The sequence below is a fragment of the Saccostrea echinata genome, unplaced genomic scaffold (genome assembly GCF_033153115.1).
Source record: "Saccostrea echinata isolate AGI-Se365-2 ecotype Australia unplaced genomic scaffold, CSIRO_AGI_Sech_v1 ptg000040l, whole genome shotgun sequence".
NCBI classification, from domain to species: domain Eukaryota; kingdom Metazoa; phylum Mollusca; class Bivalvia; order Ostreida; family Ostreidae; genus Saccostrea; species Saccostrea echinata.
In genome coordinates this window covers 3,758,011-3,768,020 of record NW_026889789.1, presented here as the reverse complement: position 1 = coordinate 3,768,020, position 10,010 = coordinate 3,758,011, and positions in this window count along the sequence as shown.

Genomic DNA, 10,010 nt, shown 5'->3' with positions numbered 1-10,010 from the left:
GATAGAGGACGTTTTGCTTATCCCCCACAAAAGAGATGTAAACAAAGTTAGGAAACATTTTTTGTTTTCAATCATTCTTACGGTGCGCTGTAAGAATGTGCGCCATGTGTGTTGACATAAGGGTCATCATTCGTCATACACAGGCGGGGGGGGGGGGGGAGGGGGTTGATAGCGTTGGACATAAATCTTAATTTATATAGTTTTAATCAAGACCTTCTTCGACCCTTCAAACACATAAAATATTCATGTAGACCTCAACATTGTTCCAACCGGCAAAAGTACCGACTTTGTACGGTAGACCCCCCTCCCCCCTCAAGTATTTCCCGGGAAAATGGTTTTAGAGGGGGAGTCCCCCGGAAAAACTGGATCTAGAGAAGGATTTCTACTAAAGAAAGCCAATATTTTCGAGAGATCATACACAGCTTAAAAGCTATAAAGTGTGACTACCCCTCAAGCCAATTTTCTCTCCACCTAAAATTTAGTTTTCGGCTTTTGTTTTATATTTTTCATAATTTTCGCCGATTAAGGAAAATAATAAAAGAACTTCAACACCCTTTTTTATCACTGCCGTTCCTTGATACATGTAGTACTACTTTAATAATAAGTGAACTTACAAAGGCTGATGATTTTAATGGCATTTGGCCCAACAAAAAGCATTATAGAACAGATATAAAGTGCTAGGTTTCCATAGTGTTCTTTTTCTTCCTTTATTTACATTCATGAAAATAGATATTATTAGATATTATAATTCATTACATGCATTTTATAATACAAAAGCAAATCTTTGAAAAGAAAATATAAATCTTTTATGGACATACACTGCCATGTTTATCCTCGCAACAAAAGTCCATACACAACTCCCCATGGCAGTACATTTTGTCATTACAAAAAGTACTGTATAACAATAACATAGGTTTCCATAGTTGAATGTATTTACAATATGGAATTGTCATATAATTTAATGCGTTATATTTTCTCCTTTTCTATATAGATTACAAACCTTTCTACGCATAATTAAGAGAAATCATGTAAAACTGATTTATTAATTACTGGTTATCAAGTGACATGGATTGATTTTTACTCAAACTACACGTATACTTTGGCCCCATGTTTTTTGAGAATTTTCCATCTTTTAAGTTAGGATGAACTTTCCCTCAAAATGAATAAATTATAGTTAAATAAATAAAAAAAAAAAAACACCAAGGAAAGAAAGAAATAAAAATTAACCCCCACCCACCCTAAAAAAGTCTTTCTTAATATTACATTATAGAAATTGATCATGTGATGATAAGAAGCGATGCGTAATAAACTTGTAATAGGCGTCGGAACCGGAGGGAGGGCTAGAGGGGGCAGCCTACCAAACATATTTTTTCAAAGATAGACATAATATAGGCTTTGAAAATTGGGGCATAGTCCCCAAACGTTTTTTGGGGGGTTGGGGTTGGTTTAGCCCCCCTTTTCAATTTTTCAGTAAATATACTATTATTCTAATCTTAGTTTATTTTTCTTCATTGAAAAAAAAGAACAAGGTTTCAGTAAATATATTCTGAAATTAATATATGTATATATAATTTAGTATACAAATGATATAGAATGCTGTATATCACAGTACAGAACTATACATGTACATGAATGTGGGGGTAATGTGGGCGTCAATATTCAAAATTACGTTCATTCATGCAGTTGCTACATATAAGAGATATTTCCATGCAGGTGCTAGATGCTAATTCCATGCAGGTGCTATGTGCTATTCTGAGTGCATATGCTACACTAACTTTAAAAAAAATCCAAAGATTAACAAATAAAACATGTGAATAAGTGCAAGCAAGGATGCATATTTATAAAATATGCCAAAGAAGATGCAAAAAAAAAAAAAATAAAATAATAATAAATAAATACATACTTTTGGAAGAAAGCCCTACATGTAGGTGTGAAATCATGTACCCCATAAAATTAGACAGAGCGCCTCTTTCAAGGAAACTGAAATTTTAGCTTAAACTCAAAAAAATTCATGTGACTGTATATTGAGTGTATATATGTAGAAAGAATAAGTAAAAATGACAAATGGTTAACAGAAATTAAGAATGCATTTGATCAACCTTGTTTATTTTTTTTTTCAAAACTCCTATAGATTATGCTTTAATCAAGCAAAGATTTTTTTTAATGTGTACAGTCAAAACTCTTTAATAGTATCAAGCAAAAATGTTTCTGGCAGATTGAATTCTAAGAGAAATGTTATCCACCCGTCGTCACATACATGTACAGTATTCCTGGATCGAAAGTAAAACAAACAGAATCTGATGAAAGAGGAGGGAGGAAGAGTAAAGAAGTAGCCAAAGGCAGATCCAGCACATACTGGCGCGCGTCGGGCATCACCCCCCCCCCCCCCCAACTTTGAGTTGTTTTTTTTTTCTTTTTGGCTTTCGTAAATTGTGTTTGCTTAACTTGTATACACTTTTAATTTAACCACACGTAACGACCAGGCACATAGTTTCAGGACTAATGATGAGCTAGTATCCCTAACCCAGGAAATACGATTTTAGAGTTTGGACAATTTTTTTTCTTTTCTTTATTTTGTCAAAGAAAACTATCCGTGAACTGCTCTCCTCCTCCTTCCTTTCTAAAATTTTGGATCCGCCGCTGTTCACTTCTATCCTAAATTCATCTAAAATTTTGAGTAAATACGTAACAGCGCTGTCATGTAATTTGAAAGATTCATACAGCTTTCCATCATCGCTAAAATTAAACAGTTCTGTATTGTTAATATTTTGTAGTTATTGTACAGTTTCTGCTCATTTACAAAATGAAACGACCACGAAGTGTTTGTATCGCAGTTATTGTATGTTACTTCAAAGGAAAACTCACTGAGTAATGTCAAAAGTCTATTATAATTATCATACATTATTGCTCATGTTGTGCAATTAAATTAAAAAATAACATCTCAAACGTTTTATTTTATTATACCTCTACTGATTTTTCCCTATATAACATTAGATCATTCGATGTGACCAATTCCCTGGAAATCGTTATGAATGGACTAATTCCCGTGCGTTAGTCAAATGAGCTAATCCCTCTTTCGAAAGCTAATTCCCGGTTATCCGAAATGATTTTACTTTTACATTGGTATGATATGTGAATTGACTAATCCCCGTGTGTTAGTTCAGTGAGCTAATCCCTGCTTTGAAATCACACCATCCGAATCCTCTAAATTTTACGTTTGTATCGGTATAATAAAAAAGTTAAAAGTATATCATTGAGGGAGTTAACAAGATCCAGTTCCCCTCGACCAGGACTATTTCCCTCGGCTTCGCCTCGGGAAATAGTCCTGGCCTTGGGGAACTGGAATCTTGCTAACTCTTTCAATGATGTACTTTAACAGGAATTTAACAACCGTGGCAGCATACTAATACTTACAGATTCAGTACTCACTAGGCAAAGGTGATTGGTGCATGCGGTGCATGCTACTTTGGATTGGTTAGCAAAAATTACAAGATGTTGCGCTTAACAACCCAAATCTTAATATAAATCAAACTATTTTTAAATACATTGATTTGATATAAACTGGGACAAGGACTGAGATATAAGCGCAACAATTTGAAAAATCTCCAAATTTAGTATTTAGAATTTCCTTATTTACTACGAAATATTAATTGCCGGCAGAACTTTAACACTTTTATTAATGTTCTGAACTAGATGTTTTTTTCCAATATCAAGCGATGCATGCAGTGCACATGTAATAAAAAAGGAAACATCATACAAGACTTGGAATATTATACATGCATCTAAAAAGAATTGGGCATAAATCAAATGAATGATACAAAATTAACTAGAAAAGGGGTTACACTGACAGACCCCTTTCCTTCTTGTAAATGCATGTACATTTTATGAATTCCGAAAGCTCTGCATTTCCTCTCCTTAGGGGGTTGGGGGGAAGGTTATTGGACTCTATAAAGCTTAAGACTGAAAATCCCAGGGGTAGGTGTACGGATTCCCTCATCAGCTCTAAATCCTAACTGACTATTGATCAACTAACTGATAACTAATTACAATGTAATTCCGAAACCAAAAGTAGATATAGTTGAACAGGAAGAAAAGAATTAATTTAGGTACGTGAAGATGAGTCAAAAATGAGATACTTAGCCCCCTCCATTTCCCGGATTTCATACAGGTATAAACTTTCATGTAATTTAATTTAGTCATTGAATATTTTTCAAGAATTAGATGAATTGTATGCTGTTAAGGGGTTGAGATGATGAAAACCTCAGTGCATGTATGCCGTAATGAACATTCGAAATTTGCAACCCACATAATTATATTGAGTGCAAAAATTAAAATTTTACATGCATTTAAGCAGATTCTCTTTCGCATTCCCCAAAATCATGTAACAACCACTATTATAATGACGTATATTATTATTACATTTTATTCCATGCCTTTATATAATAAATACAGCATAGTTAATAAATCAAAACTACACTATGTGAACACTTGGCTTATATAGTTGCAGACTCACATCCCTAATCTCCTCCCTTCCTCCAAACATTTTGAATCTGTCGTAAAGCAGAGAGAGATCTAGAAGGAGAGAGATGTTGGTCAATTGGTGACAAATGATGGAGAAAAAAAACCTCCCCCCCCCCTTCTCTATTCTTCGAAGATATAAATTGAATTATTATGTTAATTCAATGTTAATTTAACGAAATGCTTAGCAAAATAGGTGTCTCATTCCTCCTAGTTAGTCTTTTAGGGTAGGCTTTACTCTCAAATTCCCCTCACCGCGGAAAACTGGCTCTAGAGTAGGAATCTCCCAAGAAAAAAATGACTATAGAGTTGTAGGATTTTCTCCACTGAAATAACTAGAATGGTAGGAATTCCTACACAGGATTCAATTTGCCACTCCTTCAACCTATTAAAATATTCATCTAACCAAAAGCGCATTATTGGCTAATTGAAATTTTAAAAATGCCACCTACAAATAATTTCGCTTTAAAAGTTCAATATTTTTTTTCTAATTTTGTTTTTGATCAATCAGAGAGTTTAATTATTTTAGTCACTATATCTTCGAAGTTCTAATAGCTATCAAATGAATTTATCACACTTCATTTATAAAATCAATGTTATTGTAACATGATATCGACATATATACAATAATGTTGATACATGTAACAATAATTGATTTATTGTCTTTCCTAGAGTTTTTTTTTTTATTTTTATTTTTTTTTTATTTTAAATAAGTAAATGGGTTCCTATTACATGTAACTGAATGCCTGTAGGAACCTATCTATATTTGCAATTAAGAATAAAATTTTAAAATAGATATTTCCGATATATATATATATATATATATATATATATATATATATATATATATATATATATATATATATATATATATATATATATATATATATATATATATATAATATATATACATGTATATTCCTTGCACTTGGCGTCATAAATTTCTCTCTCTCTCTCTCTCTCTCTTTGTCAAAGAATGGTATGTTTTTCTAGAGTTGCGGGCATGCTTTTGAAGCTTTCCTGGGACGAGCTTACGGCATTTCATAGGGAGGAGAGAGATGGGGGGGGGGGGGGGCAACGAAGCTATCCTATCTTAGGAGACTTCCTTATCTTTGCCCTAACTTCAAGACGACGATGTGCTTATCCTAAGACATATCTAAATGATATCAGAAGCGCTGTTGCCAGGAAAACAACTAGAATATTTTGAATTTACAGAGCTTATATAATTTAATCCAATAGTTTTTGTAAAAATATTAATTTCTTTTATGAATTAAATCAATTAAGTAGACACTGTGCCGTGTCACTGTATATGTATGCATTTAACCGTACAAATAGAAAAAGAGAAAGTGATAAATGAAATTACATTTATTAATTGATGAATGAAACATGTAGCAGGTTAAAACGTTTACAAGCGTGACTACGGCGCGGATGCAGACGGGCACTACCTCCAACCTTTCTACAGAGAGGGGGGGGGGGGGGGGGGGTCTGTTACATCTGGGGACGAACAACCACAAGAAGTGATATTTTGAAAATAAATCTTATTACTAATCTCAATTGTTCTTTATATGTGAATTATAAATATATCATAATGTTAATTTTTATTGTTTATCAAAAAGGGAATGCTTCAATTTTTTTTTTTTTCAAATTGACTTATCCATTAATATAAATGTTTTTAAAAAAATGCATATAGATTTTCTTTTCTGTTTTTTAATTTTATTATATCTGTTACAGCTCAATACATGAAAACGGGATAAGAATGGACAAACCTGATAAAAAATTTGACAAAAAAAAAAAATCGAGGAATAGCGATTATTTATAAAATTTCTGAAACATTTTATTATTACCAATACATATCAAGCGCGGATACAGGCATTTTCCGGGGGGGGGGGGGGGAAGGAGGGTACACAGCCGCACACTCAAAAAAAGAGGACTCAGACATTATTGTCAAGCAAGGATAAAAAACCATAAACTTATCCATACCTTATATAGCTATTTCGTTTTAGAGGGGGAGGGGGTGTTAAATCGCTTTGCCTTTATAGATATACAGACGATGTATAAATGTATGTGACTTTCTATGCCATTGTAACAGGGGTCCGTGTTTTCTAGAGGGATTGGGTTTACTATTAATATCATTTCAACAACTCTAAAAATCCCAAGGGGAACTGATCCCATGACCACGCCCCCCCCCCTCCCCAATTACGACATCTTAACTAAAGATATTCCTAAGATGCTTTTGTTTTACATCCAAAGACGTATCTTAAGATAGTCCTAAGATATGTACAAAGTATGCTGCTGATTCTGAGTTGGTTGGGGAAAAGCCGCATATGATTTGGTGATAGAAAACGAATTCGTGTCGGACGTCTGAGAAAAAATTGATTGAAATTCTAGCTTGAAGTTAATTTTCAATCCAAATTTGCTTTTCTCATACGCTTGATGCAGAAGACAAATAATAATTTCAATTTCCGAATAGTTTGCATTTAATTCAGATTAGAAACTTCTATCCAATCTATTCTTTTAAAGAAATCATCAATATCTTTTAGGGCACGACAATTTTCATTCTATGGGGGGGGGGGGGTAATTAAGAGGGGGACAGATTTTGGAAATAAAGAATCTGTTCTTGAAAATACATGTATAAAAAATCTCTCCTCCAGTGACCGAAATCAGTGGTATTAAGCCGATATCCGTACCAGTAGGTACGCATACATGTATCCTCAGATGTCGAAAAGCTCCACAGCTTCGAGAGTTTACATCTATAGATATACTTATATACCCCTTCAATCTGTTGGTGAATTAAAATGATTTGAATATATATACATATAGTCTTTAAACATAGCTTTATGCAGATTAATCCAGAAATGCAGAATAGATATTTAACGCGTAAATGGAAACCCTGATGAAAAAAAGATATATATGTACCATGTCATTTTCTGATCGAGTTACTGGATATGCGTTACATGAAATATGATCTCTCTCTCTCTCTCTTTCTCCAGAAAATAGAAATAATTGTTATCCGATTTGATGAGGAAACATTTTTTTCTATAAAGCAGAGAGAAATTTGCAACATATACCTTTATACGATACATTAAATCAAAGGAAATGATTATAGCGCTGAAAATCTGAATAATCACCGAAGAAAACCCAAAATTTCAAGAAAAAGAATATGGGTCACAATGTAATTGAATATTGGGACTTTATCAAAGATTTAAGCATACACTTCGATATTGTGGTAGGCGAAATAATGTACGGTCGAATCTCCAAATATGTTACGGCTCCTCGAATATATCTGTTTTTGCATCTCTTCGTAGCATACAAAAATGTATATAATTATTATTTTTGCCTCATTTCTAAACTGTTTTTACAATGTATGGATTATTTCCGTACTATATAGGGTGGAGACCGGTCCTTAGGATAAGACCGTATAAACCGAAGTCCCTTGTCGCAGTAGATGCTGGCACGAAAAATGTCTCTCTCTGCTCAAAAGCCGCAAGTGTCGAGTACAGGTCTAAGTTTGCAGCCCCCCACCAGCAAGTGTTGGCGTCTCAATATGATTGAAACATTCTCGAAGGGACGTTAAACAACTAAGCAAACAAACAAACAAACATTTTTATACATTGTATTTACCGGTACATGTAAAAGTATATGTATTCTTTCTCTACATAAGATTTGGATTTGGACCCATCCGTCTTTTGCAGATACACCTGTATGCATGGTATTATTTAAACTGAGACCCCCCCCCCCCCCAAACACACACTTTCCACACTTTTCTGTGGTAGCGTTGAACCACTTGCACCGTATTGTACAGAATATATTTCGTGCAGAAAAGAAAATGAGAGTATTACAACATCCCCTCCCCCTCCTTTCTCAGTTTTAAGAATTTAAGTTTTGTAAAATAGTCAACAGCCTATTTCCCTTTATTGCTTGTAAACATTTTGCTTTTTTAACATTTAAAAAAAATCCTGAATGTTTTCCTGTGGCTCAACCCCTCTCCACCTTAAAAAAACATTGTTACAGACTTGAAACTACAAACTTTACTTTTCGCGATTGAAAAGGTTCATTGTCGACGGATTTTTCCATATTTCACGATCATGACAAGGAGCACACGGCGGGTATGACCTGTCGGCAGGGGATGCTTGCTCCTCCATGGCATCTGATCCCACCTCTGACATTTTAGAGGTGCGTGTTTGCTCTGCTCCCGATTTGTATTGTTTAATGGACATTTGAGCTTGAATACCGTTCGTTATCTACATATATTTCATTCATTGAAAGGGCAGCTCCCCCTTTTTTGTTGCAGTATAGTCAATTCAGGGTAATGTATTAATAAAATTTGGTACTGAAAGATGAAACACCTACCCTCCCCCACTTACACCTCCCACGAAATAGGATTTTCGAGTATGTTGAATTTTTTCTCTTGCTGCCCCCCCCCCCCTTTTTTCAAAAACGATGCTACGTTCCTGTGAAATATTTGACAGATACATTTATGCGCAAATTGTTAAAATGCAAAAAAAAAAAAATAAAAAAAAAATAAAACTAGCAGGTACCGATATCATTTACACATGGTTTTTATGTCCAAAACATCAAGGTACGCTTATCACCTTCATACGAGATATATGATTTATTTGTAGGTTTTATTCAACTCTGCTTGTCGCTAGCTAATTGTTAAGACTCAATAAATCTACAATTCACTTTGATTCATTTAATGAAATATGACAAAAATAACAAAATCAAGCGGTGTAAACTCATGAAAGTGTCAAGCTGGACGTCATCTTGGGATATGCGTACCTACTGGTACAGATATCGGCTTAATACCAGTGAATATTAAAAAAAAAATAATCCGACAATGACTGGTGCGCCTCTCGCATGAAATGCATCTTTGCTGACCAAAAACTTTTACACATGTAGTTCTTGGAAAGCTTTTTTTTTTTTTTTTTTACAAATATTTTTGATATAAACAACAAATTTAAGCATTTGCTGTTAATGTATATATAATATGAATCTGTAATAAAATATCTAAAGAAAACCTGGATAGACATTTAAATATTTTAAGTAAAAAATTTATTTATGAAAATAAAACACATTATTTGTGAATATTTTTTTAAGCCTATGGATAAAATCTTCATAAAGCTAGTCAGAACTATGGAGAACATGTTAGTCAGCCATATTTTAAAAAAGAAATTGAAATTGCAAAATTTTAGGGAAACTATTTTTTTCAATATTTAGACCAATCCCGATCAAAATTAACACAAAATAAATAAGATGAAATTATTGCCTTCTTTAAGTATTTACCACTAAGAAATTTATTTATTTATCAAGTTCAATTACTTTTTAACGCGTATTACACCTAAACAAACTTGTATTCCTTGTGAAAATATTATCTATTATCAATTATAATAAAATTCTGGTTGGGATCAGTTTAATTTCGATCGGGATCGGCTAAAATTTGTAAAAAAATAATTTCTCTAAAATTTCGCAATTTCCTTTCAATTTCTTTTTCA